Consider the following 17,462-nt stretch of genomic DNA (forward strand, 5'->3'; position numbering starts at 1 on the left):
AAGTAGCCACTCAGATTACAGCAACTCTGGCACCTCTGCTACTGCTTCTTAAAAGACATGTTGATGCAAGTGGTGTGTTTGGTGGAAAACTGGGGTGCCTTTTCCCCCCCCCACTGAAACGGTCTAATAACAAAATAGTTATTTGCATTCTTTTGAGAAAGGGGAAGGCACAAATTGCTTTCATGGTTACAATGATACAGAAGTCTTAAGTGAACAGTGTAAAAAGGTTTCTACTTAAAATGGGGAGTAGTGAAAGTAGGAACTTTAACAAAATAATGTGGAAATACAGAACTGCAAACTTGCCTCACACCATAGAAAAAAAAGATAACTACTTTGCCATAGTTGTAATTTCTATTCTTTTTCTCGTTTGCAAAGGGAATCTCATTTTGTGTGATCTTATTGTAGCTGTAAACACTACAAAGCAAAGATTTTTGTCTTAGTTGTCTGCAAAGTGCTAGGCGCACCTTTTATGCTAGTAAATGACTGATGTGAATGAAAACATGCAGCAAGCAGGAACCACCTTGTTAAAAATGCTTGAGAAGTGATTAATGATGGCTATCTTCCTGACTCATAAGACTCTACTGCTGAGGGGAATGTTTGTGATTCATAACCCAAATCCCTTTGGAAGTCTTGAGGAGATAAAAAAAGCACATGTATTTCAGTGTAAGTGTAGATTTTTCTATTGTTTATGATGTTTAGATGAGCAGCATTCAAACTTCAGCATATACAACTTCAGTGCAGTCTATTTTAATTGGAATTAATTAAGCATCAAAGAAAAAATCTACTTTTATACTTTTAAACTAGTTTCTAGACTAGTTTAAAAATAGATTTCAGGGGAAAAAAATTGAGATCAACATGTTCAGACTGCTACTGAGCTGTAGACTTAACCCTAGCACTGTCGTTTTCTCCCCTTTTATACTACTAAGTGCAAAAGAGGGGAAGAACATGTCCCATCATCTCCCAATCTCCTGGCCTAAAGTGAAGTCTGGAGCAAGGGAAGGTACTCTATACATTCTTCATTGCTTCTGATCCCTGAAATCTAGTTGCAAAAGGTTCAAGAAAAATGAAGGATTAAATGAAAGATTTTAATTCCTGATCAATGTTTAGGGTCTTGTGCAGTGTCTTCTTCAGATCATTGCGTTACACAAGAGTTTTGGAGGTTCTACCAGCTTCCTTTTTGCATGTCCTAATGAACAAGATGCTTCTCTTCACACTTTCTCTGCCTCCTTGTGGGAGATTGGAAGCCTCAAGGTAAGAATACTCATGCTAGGACTCTTCTTCAGGTTTGATGTTGCTCTGTGTAGAGTAGAAATAACTAAAAAAAAAAAACATCTCAAAAGCATCTTATTCCTTAAACCCACTCTTCTGCTTCCTTTTCCATGCTTACTTAGGCTAAAGGAGAGCAGCCTGCCTTCCCATTCCTCTTCTAGGCATGCCTTTGACAAGAGACTGAGGGCTAAGAGCAGTAGCCTCTGCTCTATTCCAAGGACTGCATTTTACCTGGTTAACTGAAGTGGAGGATGAAGACCTGTGCAGGACTTGTGACTATTCACCTTTCTCAATTTCAGAATGACTATGCACATTGCTTTGGACAGCTCAGCTTTCAGGGTGTATCAGGTGTGCTGTGACAGACATTTGCTTGATGGGGTACTGAAGCAGCTTCTAGTAGCCTAGTAGGTTTGTCCCACAATGGGTTGTAAAATAGTTTGTGATTATAACACCAGGAATATGGTTGTTGAATAGCAGCAAAGTGCTGCTGAAAGCAAGTTGCATAGTCAGTAAAAAATCAGGTTATAGCTTGATTAGCCATTGCGTAAGTTTAGATAATGCAAATTAGTTTTAGAGGATTGATTCTTTAGAGCTCTCTGCGGGGATGGTTCAGGGTCCTGTAGTCTGATAAAACTAGGTAAGGGGAAAACAGTTTCAATTGCTTTGAGGTTTCTGCTAATGTAAACCCTAAACTTATTACTTTATCTTTTAAAATGAGATGAACAAACCTAGTGGAAGTGCTAAGTGCCACCTGGGACCTGTCACTCCTGCTAAATTTAAGAGCTAGTATGCTGGGCTATACCTCTGTATTCTGGAAGAAAACACGGAGGTGGCTTCAGATAATATAGCTACAGCCTGGTCCTGACATATGCAAACTGGTTAAAACTTACCCCAGCTGTTCTGCTCTGCTTCTCAGATATCATCAATCTCTCTCTACCGGCAAGGATGCCATCCATGCGGAATGTGACTGACCGCCCTCCCCCTTGCTGGTAGAGGGAACTCAGCAGCAACGAGGTCCCTGCTTCTCAAGAAGATTGCTAGAGGGTTCCCTTCAAACCCAGGCAGAGCGCTTTCCTGCTTCCTCTCTTGCTCATGCAGATAGATACTTGCTTCCAAGCCTTCCGTTTGATCTTCCTCTTGTTATTGTAGTTCCTGATGGGTTTTCTCCTCAAAAGGTTCTGCAAGTTTCCTCTGGGATTGGTCAGGGAATTGACTGTTCTGCTGCTCTTCCTGGCCCCCAGAACTCTGTGGCTGAAATGTCCTTTGCACCTTGAATGCTCAACATGCCTTAGCTTTCTGCTTGTTGAGTGTAAAGCACTCCTGGGAAAACCCTTACTTTGCTTCTACAGCAGATTGCATTGGAACCTGCTGTGAGACTGTGCCTGTGGATTTCTGTGATAAAAGCCTGCTCTGAGTGAGCTCCCTCAGCCTCTGGACTCGGAGGGAAAACCACCTAGCATTGCCCCGTGTGGGAATGCACATGTGTCCTCCCCTGCTTTGGCAGTACCTAGGCATGGTGTTGTACTCAGGGAAGTTCCCGTCTTAGTATAGCTCTGAGACTTGTCTTTGTTTACTCTGCAGCATGTCTAGGTGTAGGGACAGCAGGTCACAGGAGAAGGGATGGTTACTCTCAACTAACTACAGCTTCTTCATAGCGTGTTACTCACATGCATGTACACAGGGGCATTTAAAGGATGGTTGCTCACTCTTCGTCCTCTGTCTCAAGGTCCTGGAGAAAGCAATTCTGACTCTCCTAGCCAATTCATCTAAAAGAGCTCTGCTCCCTTTTTATCCAGGTCTTGAACCACCTCTTCTTTCATACCACAAAGGGTGTCAGCCAGAGCTTGGAAAGCCTCCCACCTTGGTCATGTATCACACATGCATTTGGTCATATATCTTAAAGCCCTTCAGGTTAGAAGTAACCAACCTTCCTCACCTTTTACTGCAGATGGCTTCACATTCTTTGCCTCCTGGTCTTATTGCTGGTGAAACTGTACAAAATGCAAGACCATTTCAGATTGCAGGTCTAGCTTTTACATTAGCTAGACTAAAGCAGGATAAGCCAAATGAAGAGGAATTAGCTTGATTAATCTTGTTTGTCCTTTTTCTTTGCAAGCCTTACAGAAGCAGTTTTGATTTGGGGGGAGGTGGGGAAGGAGCGTGTCAAATACTAACGGGATGAATCAGATCTTAGAAAAGCAAAACTCTGTGTTTCTCAGTGTTGTCATTTTTCTGACTTCCAAGGAGATGGCAAGTGTTGGATAACTAAACCCAGGCATTTCTGTATTTAAATAGAGGTTTAAAATACCCTAAGGATTTGTTCAAGTGAGAATAAATTCCCTCACCTGAAAGAATGTAAATACTTATTCTAGGCGTTTTCAAGAAAATTATGCCAGATTTCCTTGCCAGATCTCTAGATAATGTGCTGAGGAACATGATACTGTGCAAAGGCAACCCAGTTTGTATAGCCACGCTTATAGGATGTGTCGTATCGATGCAAAACTATGTTAACTATGTGTGCTAGTTACCACAGTCTCAACTTGCCAGTGGGATGGGGAGATCTGGAAGTCAAAAATTTCTCCCTGGAAAGCAAATGAAACAGGAAGCTGGTGGTTTTTTTGCCTGCATTTAGGTGTTGCTAAAAGGTATCTGATTCCATTGGGACATTCCAAGCTGACCTTCAGCCTCAGATTTCGATTATTCCTGTTAGAACTTTAACTGTTCATCCTCCAACAGCATTTCTACTTCAGAACATGCACAGACTCTCTCCCTGGAAACCATTTTGCATGCAAATGTTTTGTTTTTCTATCTTATCTGCACTCTTTAGCAATTACTGTGGTGGTTTTTTTTTAATGTGTTTAAGCTTTTCTTTTAACTGCTTTAACTTTGAAGAATATTTGGTTTTCCATACTGGAATATATATTTTTTTGCCAACCAGTATTTAAATGATTAATTTCCCAAGCTATTTTAATAAGTAATTGTATGTAATATAATGAATCCAGATGGTTCTCCTTATGTAGCTTTTAAATATACATACAAGTGTATGTATGCATACCTGTGTATGCCAGTGAAATAAATAAATTCCAGCAAACCAGCAATGAATACCTAAATGAGGATAAAACCCCTTCTGTTTTAGTTCCCTGTCACACAGAGAAGTTATTCCATTCACCTGCAGCATGGGATGAACTTAGCCTGACTTTTTCTTCACTGTTTGATTTCACGATATCATCTCAGAAATCAGCCTTAGCTGGGGGGGGGAGGTGTGTGTGTGTTCAAAATGCCTGCTTCAGCCCTAAAACATGAGCAAAACCATGGAGCTGCTTCCCAGCAGCCAGCACACCAACCCTCACAGCTGTAAGCCTGGCCTAAGATGTGTACGCACACATCCTCTGTTACTGACATCAGGGAGTCCCACCTTAGCATCTCCTGCAAGTTTGGTACCTGGGCATACATGCTCAGGAACAGATTGCCTCTGGGAGCTGTGCTCTCTCAAGGTAGTCCACAAGTGACAAAGCAAACAGCTGTAATAAACATCAAAACACGTGATAATCACAGAGGGAAGGGAATGAGACATGCGCTCCAAAATGTTAGCACGGTTACTGTTTGGTATTTCATGTGATGGTTTTTCTGTGGGCCCACATTAGGGAGCTAAAAAGCAAAAGAAATGTATTTTAGTCCAGTTTTCATCCACCAGCCTCTTTAAAACAAGAAAAATGCTGCGTTTTCTGTCTGCTACAATATAGCCTGTTTGCAAGATGTTTGTAAGCCTGTTCGCATCCTGGCGTGGAGGTTGCAGAAAGGTCAGACAAATGTTACCTTTTAAATAAAGTGTCTCTCCCTCAAGGTCACTGCTCCATCACTGGAGACTTTTATGTGGGTAACACAGCAATTGTCCGTGTTAATTTATGACCTTGAAGGTATTCATCACTTGGAGTGGATTTGGACTTGAGAAGTTTCTAGTTCAAATATGCTTATAGCCCAGGAAAGAAGGGGGTGCTGATAAGAATGATTAATGAATTCCATGAAGGGGTTTTCAGGTAGTGAGAGAGGAATGCTCTTATCCCCCCTCAGCCAGACACTACTGAGTACATGGGGTAACTTTAGCAGAAACGTGTTCCTATTTCCTAGGTTAGTTAAGTGTCTCTAAGAGGCCATTCTCTTTGCAGGAGCAACCTGATGCTGCTGCGCTGACTGTGAAGGTGCTGTGCCCATTTGCACCTGGGGGAGTCCTGCACGATGCTCTTGGTGCCAGGGTTATGTCATGGGATGAAACTTGCGCCGCTGAGAAAAGCACATGGGGTTTTCCTGGGATTTCATTGCCAGAGGGAAACCAGTGGTGGTTACAAGAACTATCAGTTATGAGCTAGTCGTGATGAGGAAAGGGCATAGCATTTTCTATAGGGAAATAGACATGTACAGCTATGATTAAGCTTCATGTTTGTTACCGTAATGCAAATCATTGTGGTAAACTTTGGCTTGTGATTGCTGCTCTATTTCTAGGGAAATTACTCAGATGTTTATTAATACATCCACGTGAGGAGATCAACAAACACTGGCTGTTTGAACTCTGCTGTATGGCTCTATTGAAGTAACCTTCCTTCTTAGGTTGTAAAACTCATGGCTGTCTCCTGCAAGCCAAGATCTGGATCTCCCGGAGTGCAGCAAGGACGCCTCCCATGTCTCCTGGGGGCATATGCACACCAGTGATTGATTCTGTATGGCTATTTCCAGAAAGAAAAGCCTCCCAAAGTTACATAAGACTTAAACCATGATTTTTGTGCTTCTCTATCACATTCAGTTTCCACTGTGCTCTGCGCTGGTGGCTGCAGCACTGGTGGCTGTAACCAGGCTACCCTGAACCTTTGCAGAGCCTCGCATTCCCTGCAGCAGACACTGACTGCTGGGGGCTTTCCCAGGCCCCTGGCAGGGATGAACCCCATCTTCTGCTCAGCCTAAGCCATGACACGAGTGCTACAGCCTGGAATACTGCTGATAAGTGCTGATCAGTGAAGGGGTGAGCCAGGTGCTGCAAAGGACCAGCACTGCAGGACTTGCTTATGTGAGGATCTCCCTTGTGATCAAGTGGTTGCTATCAAGTGTGACCATGAGCATGACGCTGTGCTCTGCCAGCCACTGGCAAGGCTTCATGCACATTAGGAGCATACCTGCACAGCCATGGCACTCAGCCACAGCCTAGCCCAGGGCTCAGTGTAAGGAAAATGCCCATGGTAAACCATGCTGCTGCTTCTTGCCTGGTGGGCATGCCATCATGGAAGATGGGCTGCGCTCCCAGGCAAAAATGGACACTTCTAGGTTTGCACAGGGATCAAGTGAAAATAACAACACCTCAGCTCAGCTGGGGCAAAGAAGGACATTACTGTAAAGTTAGAGCAGTAAAATGCTGCAAATCTTAAGTGGTGGATAAAGGACCAGATCTGTTGAAAGACTGATGCAGCACTATGGGAAAACTTGGATGCTGGGGGCTACAATGGTTAAACAGTGTGGAAAAAAAACCTGATAGCCCATGGAAAGTGGACTGGTAAGGGACCCTGACGCACTGCAGACCAGGAGGAGTGAGGGCCCCTGGCTGTGGACTACTGCTGCCCACTGGGGCCTGAAGAAGTCTTGCTCAGGGCTTTGGCCCCCATGAAGAGGGATGACCCGGACATCCCCTCTCTACCTCTCTTTGGCTTGAAAAGGGGAAGATGTCGGAAGGCCAAGCCCCAGGGGTCACCTAAACCAGCACTGGTGGAGCAGAGGGTCTGTCAGGCTCTTCATTACCTCAACATTGCCAACTGAACTTCTTCCCCCCTTGGTTTCCATTGAGTGCCAGTGCTCTGCTGTCCGCTGCACTCCTCTATACACAGGGTACAGGACTCGCTGCCAGAGCCCCCCGGTGCCCATGGCTCCATGCACATTGCTCTGAGTGTTGGAAATAGCACGAATTTGAAAACAGAAGGCACTGACACTCAGATTAGCAGCAGCCAACCCAACTACCCCTGCTCCCCCTCCACACAGCACCATCCGGTGGCACCTGCTGAAGCGGGACTGACAACGGAGAGTCGGGATTACACCCAACTCTGATCTCCGCATGGGTCCTCCCACATGCACCACCTCGAGCGCTTCAGATGACAAGGCAGTGTGAGCTGGAAAGGAAGACAGGAAACCCTGAGGTTTTCTCTCTCCCCCCTCCTTCTGATAAGCTCCTTCATGCCTGTGTCAGTCAGAACCACCCGAAGCTCTTCATGCTTCGAAAGCAACAGTAGCTTGGCCTCAAAAAGGCCAAGGTCAAGTATGGGCTGACCACGGTGTGTAGCTGCAGCATCCCTGAATGTGCTCATTCAGTGCAGGACAGCAGGAGTACAAAAGCTGGCTGTTGGGTTCTGGCAGCATTGCCTACAGCAAAGAGAAGGAAATACCAAGGTAGTTTTTTCTGAATCTACCGCATACCCTGGCAAAGCTCTGCCCATAAAACCAGCAGTAGGAGTTACTCATTCCCACCTCTGCCTTGCAAAGAAGCTACCTGGCTCTTGTCTGTTATCAGGTAACTCTCTTCTGCACAAATAGGAAGCAATGATGTGTGTTTTTTACAGACAGACAACCCTATTTCCATGAACATCAATACAAGATCCATTTATAAGAGTAATCTTTACTCCCTTAGCAGGAAGTGATGTTTTCGCCTGGGTCTGATATCTGCCAGTGCAGTGGGCTCAGATTTAGCAGCTGAAACTTACAACAGCCCAAGAAATAACCCAAGAGAGCTCAGGTAATTCCTGGTATGTCTTATAGCCCTGCTACTTGCTGGGGATGGCAGGGAAACACAGGGGGACATTGCACAGAGACCCCTAAGGAAAGCACGAAAATGAATGAGGCAGAGGAGAGGGAAGGAAGGATGGGACTGGATGGGGAGGAAAGGAGGAAAGAGGAGCATAATAGAGAGATGGTCACTGCTCACCATGCCTGAGACGTTTAAAATGATAAGCTGATAATGGCAATAGGAGAACAAAAGCCAAACTTTCTGGTTTAGCCTGGTGTTGGGCCCATGGATAATCTTCAAAGGGGAGCTACAGAATTAAAGAGGAATTAAGCTCTAGGAAATGCTAGATCTGGCACATCTGGTTTACAAAGGGGCTTGGGGATGGGTTCTGGATGCTGCTGTGTTTTCATTTTTCTGTCAGAGAGCCAAAGGCGATTCTCTCTGTCAAATGTAGACTCTTGACCTTCTAGTCAGGATGACAAGAGAGTTATCCTGGGGTGTGTCTACACCTGCCAGGCAATATTAAGCACAAAATAGAGCTGTCTGTCTTCTTTAGCTAAAATGGTTTCACAAATACTTCATAAATGTCTGTCTTCACAGAGCGGAGAACTGCCTGTATTATCTCAGTGCGTTCAATATTGAGATTGATGACAACTGGGGTCATTGGTTAAACTGTCTAATCCTGACAAGCTGAGACAAAGGGATGAGGCAGGAGAGCAGGAGGAATGGCTGCTGCAAATACCTGCAGGAGAGATGGGTCCTGGGAGCAGGCAGGGCTGGTGAGGGAACCAGCAGGTCCCTGCTGTGACTCACACTGAATCCTGCCGTGCAGAGATGCTGCCTCACAGGCTTGGCTGTATCTGAGGATCACCGGTTGTGACATCGGGCAGGCTTACCTCAGCTCCCATAAAATAAAAGCAGAGCTTGCATCTGCAATTATGGCTATTACAAAAAGTCCAAGGCAAGGGAGCAGTGTTTGAGAGACAGGAGCCAAGGTGCCGCTTATGCAAAAGGCTTAGCTGTAATGAAGGGCTATTAAACCAGGAATAAATTTTCTTACACACACCCCACCACCTCTTTCACTGACTCTGTGTTGCCAAAGGGGACCTGAAAGTGAGCACCTACCCAATCAACCTTCCTATTTCTGTCTTTGCTCTGAGTGAAAGGGAAATGACGGAGGAGTGGGGAAGCTGGCTGATGGCTGGCAGACACCGTGAGCTTAATGTACGCTGGTTCTTGGCACTCACCTGACAGGTACAAACCAGTGCTGGAAGACCTGCAGCCGGTCCTGCTGGAGAAGGTGGCTGCTACCTCCATCCCTGCTCACATGAGCATTCGATGCTCCACCACCCTTCACCAGCTGGAAGAGCAAAAGGGTCATCACACCATAACAGGTATCAGACTGTTTTTAAAAGTAATAATAGTTTATTGTAGGCAGATGTAAGATGCTTATTACTTTCCTACTTGTCAACCAAGCATGGCTTTGACTGAACTAGCTCACTGAGAGCAAGAAACATGAGGCCTGAAGTGAAAAGAGTAAAGGCGATTGAACAGAGCAAACTGGATAAGAAATTTCTGTAAAAAGGAAAAAGAGAAAAAAAAAAACCAACCTCATTGTGATAGTTTCTTTCTCAGGGTTATGTTGTTCTTTTCTACAAGCATCTGTATTGAGCAAAGACACACTAGAAATTGGTATACTGATGGAGAGAAGATGTGAACATGCTAAACGCATGCTGTAGGATGTCAGTGGCTGGAGAAGCAGCAAGCAGGAGTGAGATAAAAGCCAAGGTGGGTATCTTCTCCAGCATCCTTTGCTATATCCAGCCTTTCTCTACATGTAAAGACTGTGGTAATGGTTATTCCCCCTTCACACAGGCATTTTTTTCTTGCTTGGGTGCAGAAATTCTCTGTCTGCAAAGCTGTGGGGATTGGAAAGACATGGCCTTGGTTTAGGGGAGCCCAGAGGAAGGCTGTAAGTCTGGCTTGCATTGAGTTGTGGCCAGTGGATCTGTGCACAGAAAGTGGAAAGATGTCACCGGCCAGGTACAGAGAGTGAGCCTGTGCTTCTGGCAGGAAAAGCAAGAAAGTCTTGGCACAGGTGGAGTCTCCTTGTAAGTTGATTTACTGTATCCCTCTGTCGCGTATCAGTGTGGGTGCCTGCCTGCCTGAAAGGCAAGACAAATCTCAAAGGGCTTTTATCAAATCCAGCAACACCAGTTGCTTTCCCTTTCCCCACTCAGAAAGGAGGTGCTGTCACCCAAAAATTGGCATGGCAAATGACCATGGAGCTTCCCCATGCTCCCCAGATCTGTGTCATCAAGGGAGTCTCCAAGAAGCCAACATACACCAACCAGTCCCTCCAGTGCCCTGGCCCAGCTCCCCCATGCCTGGGGCACCGGTAAATGTCTCTCACCTCTACCTGCAGGAATGGACTGTGCGGTTCCCACCAACACAGTGTTTTATAGCTCCACTTTTGGTTAGAGACGTGGTATTCTTACCCTTTCCAAGCCCACATCAGAGCTGTTCAGCTGAGACTGACACCTACTTGTTGCCCACAGCCAGGGCAGAGCCAAGGCTGCTTACAAAGCCCATGCCCAGCTCTGGTTCCCATACCCTGTACACTGATCACCCTGCCTGCAGAATGGCTTGTGCAGAATCCTATTTGTATTTTTATTTTTATTTCTATTTTTTCTTCCCCTCCCCCAGGTGGGTATTGCAATAACAGCCCCGGCTTAAATTCTTCTTCTGGAAGGTGGAAGAGTTCATTTAATTGTTCATTTGGAAGTGGTCAGCTCTGCCTACCTCACCTCTTGCTTAGGCACAGAATATACTTCCTGAAAGAAAATGCAGGGCCATGGATCACCATGCTCTCCCTTTGGGCACCATTCTGATGGGGTCCCTATAGGAAAACTGATCAAGCACACCTTGGAGAGCTCAGCTATGTGTGTTAGATGAACAAGGGCTTCCCTTTGCCTCTCTTTGCCTACGTATGCCATTTCCATTTGCATACTCTTAGGGGTATACGTATTTCACTGTAATTTCATTCTCCTGAGTGCAGCTCTGCACTGCCCACAGCACTTAGAGGACTTGCCTTGTGCTACATGAGAAGGGGCAGTAGGAGGAAAGCACATCTATTCAAAGCAGAGAAATTTCAGATTAAAATGCTGAGGAGACCTGATCTCCTTGGGCTGACTTTGCAGTCATTAACTTGGCAAGTGAGAACCAGCAGGGATCAGCTGCATGCCTTTGCTTGGCTGGGTCAAGAGTCAGCAAAGCCCCCTCGCTTCAGGCCACGGGCTGTGAAAAGAATATGCAAAAGGGGAGAGAAAAAGATTTTATTGCTTTTTTCCAGAGCGCTCATGAAAATTAATGGCTGTTTCACTCACAATTTCTTTCCATTGCTGGTAGGGGAATCATAAAAACAAAACCCAGTTCTTTTGGTGCGTCAGTGCTGGAGCTGCCTGAGTGTGATTTCAGGGGTTCTTGCAACGCAACGCATCAAGCAATTAGGCAAACTGGTGTGCCATTTCTGTAACTGAAAATGCACGTTACCTGCAAGTATGGAGTCCTTTATGGCTTCAGTAGAGCACAGTTCTAGAGTTTGAAATAAAATCCTGCCTCTGCCAAATACATTGTGTTACCCCGTGCTGTAGTGTCTGACTGTAATCTGCCCAAACCATCAATATCATAGCAGGTAAAAGACAACTATAGGTTGGAAGGCACATAAAAATTTCTCTACTCTAGAGAATGTATTTAGAAGGTTAAGATATAAACATACGCTTCTCTTCCCTCCTTATTAATTTGCAGTCAATAATTTCTCATGCAGGGAATCTATTCTGGCCGCATTTACCTGCACCACCATGATGAGCTGTTTACCAGCTTAGTGGATTCAAAATGTCTGTAAGTCTTGCTTCTCTCTTTGCAGCTTCATAAATAGATAAAATTGAAGGGCTTTCCAACCCAGGGGTTTGCGCAGTGATATTTACCTATCTAAATGTAGGCACCTGACTTTGAATGTGAGAGACCTGTACCCTATATTATATGTGTCCTGTGAGTAAAGTGGGAACTTGTTTTTCGTGTCTGCTGGGAGGTGTTTTTTCTCCCGCTCAGTGTATCTTCCCCAGGATGTGTAGGCAATTGTTAGGCAGACAATAGATAATTGTGTACCTACTGGCTCACCTACCCAAGCAGCAGTCACCTTGTTGCAAAGAATTAATAGTGCTGCCAAAGATTTTCCTGAAGAGGAAGACGGGCATGCCTGTCATAGCCAGGGATCTCCTCTCCTCCCTTGGGTTGCATCCTGCCCCTGGGATCCTTCTTGATGCCAACAAGTCTGAGTCAGGTAAAAGCACAGAGCTTAAAAGTGATGCAGTCAGCTGTTTTCCTATGCTGCTTATTAGCTGGGTGCTTAGTTTGGACCTAGCTCATCACTCCTCACACAGGAAACTCCCATTGACTTCACTACGAGCTCTGCCTGAGCAAGGACTTCTGAGCAGGCCTTCTTGACGGAGGATAGCAGGACAGGACCAAGGGCAGAAATACTTAGCTTCTACCAGAGCAGAGGCTGTCAAGCAGCCATTTCCGGTATGGTTTTTAATAGCAAGTCTCAAGGGACTTTACAAACGTGAGAAGTATTATTATCCACATATAACAAAACCTGGTTATCACAACAGAAGAGTAAAGCTAAATGAGGTGCTGTTTTAGGAATTCTTGGTGGCACATCCGTGTCTTCATGTGATGCAAACTAGGTGAATGTAAAACTATATATATATATATATATATATATGGCTGCCACGCTTCTGGGAAGAGTTTTAAAGAATAACTACTACCACACCCCTTCTACCATCCTGATTTTCCTAGATGCAGGTCACCATTTACTGCTCATGATCTCCATTGTTTTGGAGCATTCACTGTCCTGAGACTGCTCCTCAGGATATGACCAGAAAGGCATCAGGCCTGTGTGTTACCGGCATACCTGATCCTGGCCCTTTTGCACACCTGCAGCAGCAAAGCCAGAAGCCGAAGCCAAAGCCAGTTTACATTGACTCTGTGTCTGAGGAAGTCTGGTGGGGCTTATGTAGCTCTTGACTGGGGCAGGAGGAGGGGCAACTCTTCTCCAAATGTGTTATTGATGTCTGTAAGGTCCAGCCTCGCTAGGGCTGCAGTAAGGGCCGTATTTGATGATGGCAGTTACGCAGTGCTTTGCATCACTGGGCTGCCAGTGAGTCTCCAGCTTCAGTCAGCATTCCACATGGGAACACATGCAGGTATGTTCAGAAAAAAACCTGACAGAAATGTCTTTAAAATCCACCCTGTACCTGCCAGTTTCTTGGCAAACACAACTTCCTGAAAATCTGCATAGCACAGCTTCTTCCTGGGAATGAGGTGACCCAGCTGGGAGCTGTGCAGGACTCTTGCCATGTAACACCAGCGGACAGAGAGTAGGGAGGGAAAGTATAACTTTTCCTGTATAAAACCAGTAGAGAGATTTTAAAAAACAGTTCTCTGACAGGAAATACTTTTTCCAAACCTCTCACAGAAGAAATCCTGAGTAAGGCTCTTGCTGCCTTACTGCCTGAATACAGCATCTGAAGCAGAACACATGCTGACATACTACATAGGCTGTGAAATTGTGTAACTTGCCTTACTTTATGTACAAATCGAGGATGCACAAGAGCCATTAAATACATACATTTCACCCCAGCCTTTCCATTCCGTGGCCTTGAATGAATTCTGGGGGAATGCTCTTTTCCCTGGGGCAGGGTTTACTAAGGTGATGTTTGCAGCAGACAGAGGTACCACACCTGAGCTCCAGACCACTACAGACAGCCGGGCAACACAGCTGTGTCAGCTCTGTTTGGCTTCCTGCTCTACTTAGGTTAAACAAGGCCATTTGACGCAGACCTCTGCACCCTGATGCGTTTCAAAGAGATGTGTCCAAATCTTCAGGGGTTTTGCTCTGCTAGTAAGGTAAATTTCTGCCTTTCCAAACACTTCAAGCCACTTAGGAGTTCCACTTCACCCAACTTCATTACCTGGCCATAAGAAGATTGCAGGCTGTCTTCCCACTTGTATTTCTACAGGCAAATACCAGATTGGCTTTAATCAGGCTATAGCTCTTGATTGCTTGGAAAAAATCCCTTGAAGTGAGGGTGAATGAAAAGGAAGGAGGTGCTGTTCAACCCCAAACCAGCAAGGAACAAAACGTAAATAAACAAAAATAAACCGAACAATCAAAAATTCCAAGGAAAAGAAAAAAATTGTTTGAAGCAGTAATGAAATGGAAGCAAAAAGGGGGAATAATGAACAGTTTCTTGAGCACATACTCCTTCCACAGCCTTTCCCCAGGTCCTTGGAACAAGGGGAGTCTCTTAACTTGGGCCTTGAGGTCCTACTCAGGCAATCCTAACACTGTTTTTTACAGGGACAGCACCCTAGTGCATGGTGTATTTTGACTTCTGCCATAATCACTGTGCTCCATCCAACATGATTTGGACAAATCATAGCGTACACTCCTTCTTTACCTTGTCATTAACCTTGTGTGTGACATTACATGTGTGCAAGCTGTGGAAGGGGTAGCGTGCCAGCGGAGGGAGGGAGGGAGGGAAGGAGCAGAGGGCCAGCCTGCAAGCACAGGGCAGAGGCACTAAGGGGTGTGAAGGAAGAGGTGATGAAAGCAGGGTGGGAGAGGATTAGCAGGTTGAGGACTAGCCTTTACAGGAGAACAAGCCACGGGGTAGGGAAGATGTTGACAGCCCGCAAGTATTGCTGCAAATACCTTGCAAGGGGAGGAAAAGACTGCATGGAGTGTTTTGCCACACCAGTTGTTTTGGAACTAACACTGAATGGAAAAGGAGCTCAGCTAATGAAGGCAACAACGTTGATGGCATGGCCAAAGGCTACGAGGCATGCTGCACAGAACATGTGCTTTTCCACAGGCAGCAGAAGGATCACAGATTGGGCACTTGGGATTTGGGGGCTGTCGGCAAAATGTGGGGTCCCACATCTAAATACTCAGTACATGTCTGGTGCAGAAACTGAAAAGTCAGTCAAAAGGCGTAATTTGGCTCTTTTGTTCTTGCAGATAGAAATACAAACTGAAAACCCATCCAAGCCCTTAAGTTACCTGGTGACTCTGATCAGCAGTTGGGATGTCAATGATGTGCTCCACACAAAGGCAACACAAAGGTGAACCCTGCCTAGGAGAACTGAAATGCAAATGTGATGGGCAAGATAAAAAGCTGGTATAATACAGAGAGGAGGAAGACACAAAGTAAGAATAACACAAGTATGACAAGATAATGACAGTAGTTTCAACACACTCAGACTAGCTCTTTTAACAGGCAATCAGTGGCTCAGGTGAACTTTGGGAAGTAGTTCCGAGGACAATGAGGATGCTGAGGGGTGTCCTCTTGCAAAGCTTAGGGATGAATGAGAGCATAAAAGTGTTCTTTTGAAATATTGACAGCAGCACCATCAAAACTACTGCTGCTGAGGTGACGGGCCTCTAGAGGTCATGCTGGGATGGACACTTGGGAAGGGGTTAAAGATTTGCAGGCCAGCGTTAACAGGCTCTGCTCCTGGGTTCAAATGACTCACAGTGATTCTGGATAATTTATTTTATCTCTGATTTCCCCTTTGGTAAAGTTGGTTTCATACAAACTGTCTCCTCTTAAAACTCTTTAGGACGCTGGTATATTTGATATTCCTTGGCACAGTGCCTAGACAGCACTGGATGAAATCCCAAAATAGGGAGTGGAGATATCAGAAAAACATGATTATTAAACAGTGCCCTGGAGAATGAACTGGATGAAATCAGATGGAGAGTGCCACAGGGCTTGAAAGAGGTGAAAACTGAATGGGAAACAGTTAAAGGGACAAAAGTGCCCAGGAACATTGATGTGAGTGAATTCAGGAGGAGACACTGTATCCTGTACACAGCGCAGTGTGGTGCCTGCACCAGCTCTCATACCACTGCCCAGCAGAGTAGCTGCTGCTTCCTCTCTCCTCTCACTCCTTTCTCCTCTTGCCCTTCTTTTCAACAGCACAGTTTTCTTCCTTGTGTCCCTTGCCTTCTCGGTGCATTCCCATGCTTCGCTGCCTTCTCCCCTGCTCCATGGGGCAAGGCGAGGGGGCCACTGGAGCCACCTGCATGGTCCGCACAGCACCAAGGTGGCCAAAAGCTACAGCCACTTCAGGAGCTCAAGCCATGTTTTCAGAACTGAGACTCAGCTTTGCTGTGGGTTTGAGGGTTTCTATGGAAGATAGGGGTGCGATTCCCAAATCTACCTTCTCACAAGCAACTGTCTCCTTGCTGCCACCTCAACACACCCCCCAGGCTGGGCTGTGTTGGGAAGGACCCCTCCGTTTCTGCTCACATCTCGCCTGTTTTTGTTGAACTCTCCCTCAAGCCTCACGGGCAGTTGGTGACCTGGAGCACAGGAGAGACAAAATAGTAATCTGCTGGGTAAAAGCCATAGAAGTTAGGAGTTGCTCCACCATGCTCAGATTTCTGTACACCTCAGATACAAGGTGGTGCAGGATTCAGGCTTGCTCAGCCTGGAGAAGAGATGGCTCATGGAAGACCCTATTAACAGTCTTCCCAGTACGTAAAGGGAGCCTGCAAGAAATCTGGAGAGGCACTTTTTACAAGAGCCTGTAATGACAGGACAAGGGGGAATGACTTTAACCTGGAAGAGGGGAGATTTAGATTAAGCATTAGGAAGAAATTCTTTATGACAAGGGTGGTGAGGCACTGGCACAGGTTGCTCAAAGAAGCTGTGGCTGCACCATCTCTGGAAGTGTTCAAGGCCAAGCTGGACGGGACTTTGAGCAACCTGGTCTAGTGGAAGGTGTCCCTGCTCATGTAAGGGGCTTTGGAGCTAGATGATTTTTAAGGTCTCTTCCAACCCAAATCATTCTGTGATTCTGTGATTACTGTGGATGAAGAAGAAGGGTATGGTCATTTGGTCGCAGCAGGGCTAGTGCTGCTCACTGAGTGGTTTACCTGCAGCAGTGTAACTGCTGGACGAAGCACAGATACAACGACCGTGGGATTAGCAAGGGCAATCTCGCAGTGGCTGGGGGCTGCCCCTGTGTTTCACACGGGGAAGGGAAGGGTGATGTCTTCCGGACCCGAAGGTGCCGAGAAGCTACAGCACCACGCGGGACACGCAGCGGGCTCGTTGAAGCTCCGGGGGATGGTGCTCCCGCACTAGGACAGGGCCGCGGGGGGCGGGCTTCCCGGCCGGGACGCGGCCGCCGCTGCCCGCTGCGGGACCGGCAGCGCGGGATAACGCCTCCTCCGCGACCGCGGAGCCGGACCGCGCCGAGCCGGGGTGTGCCGGGGGCGGAGCGGGCCGCGCCGGGGGCGGAGCGGCGCGGAGCGCGGACAGCCAGCCGCGGGAGGCAGCGCGGCTGCGGGGAGGCATGTCCC

Source organism: Pezoporus occidentalis, unplaced genomic scaffold (assembly GCF_034315485.1).
Source record: "Pezoporus occidentalis ecotype Australia unplaced genomic scaffold, CSIRO_AGI_Poc_V1 ctg1, whole genome shotgun sequence".
Taxonomy (NCBI): domain Eukaryota; kingdom Metazoa; phylum Chordata; class Aves; order Psittaciformes; family Psittacidae; genus Pezoporus; species Pezoporus occidentalis.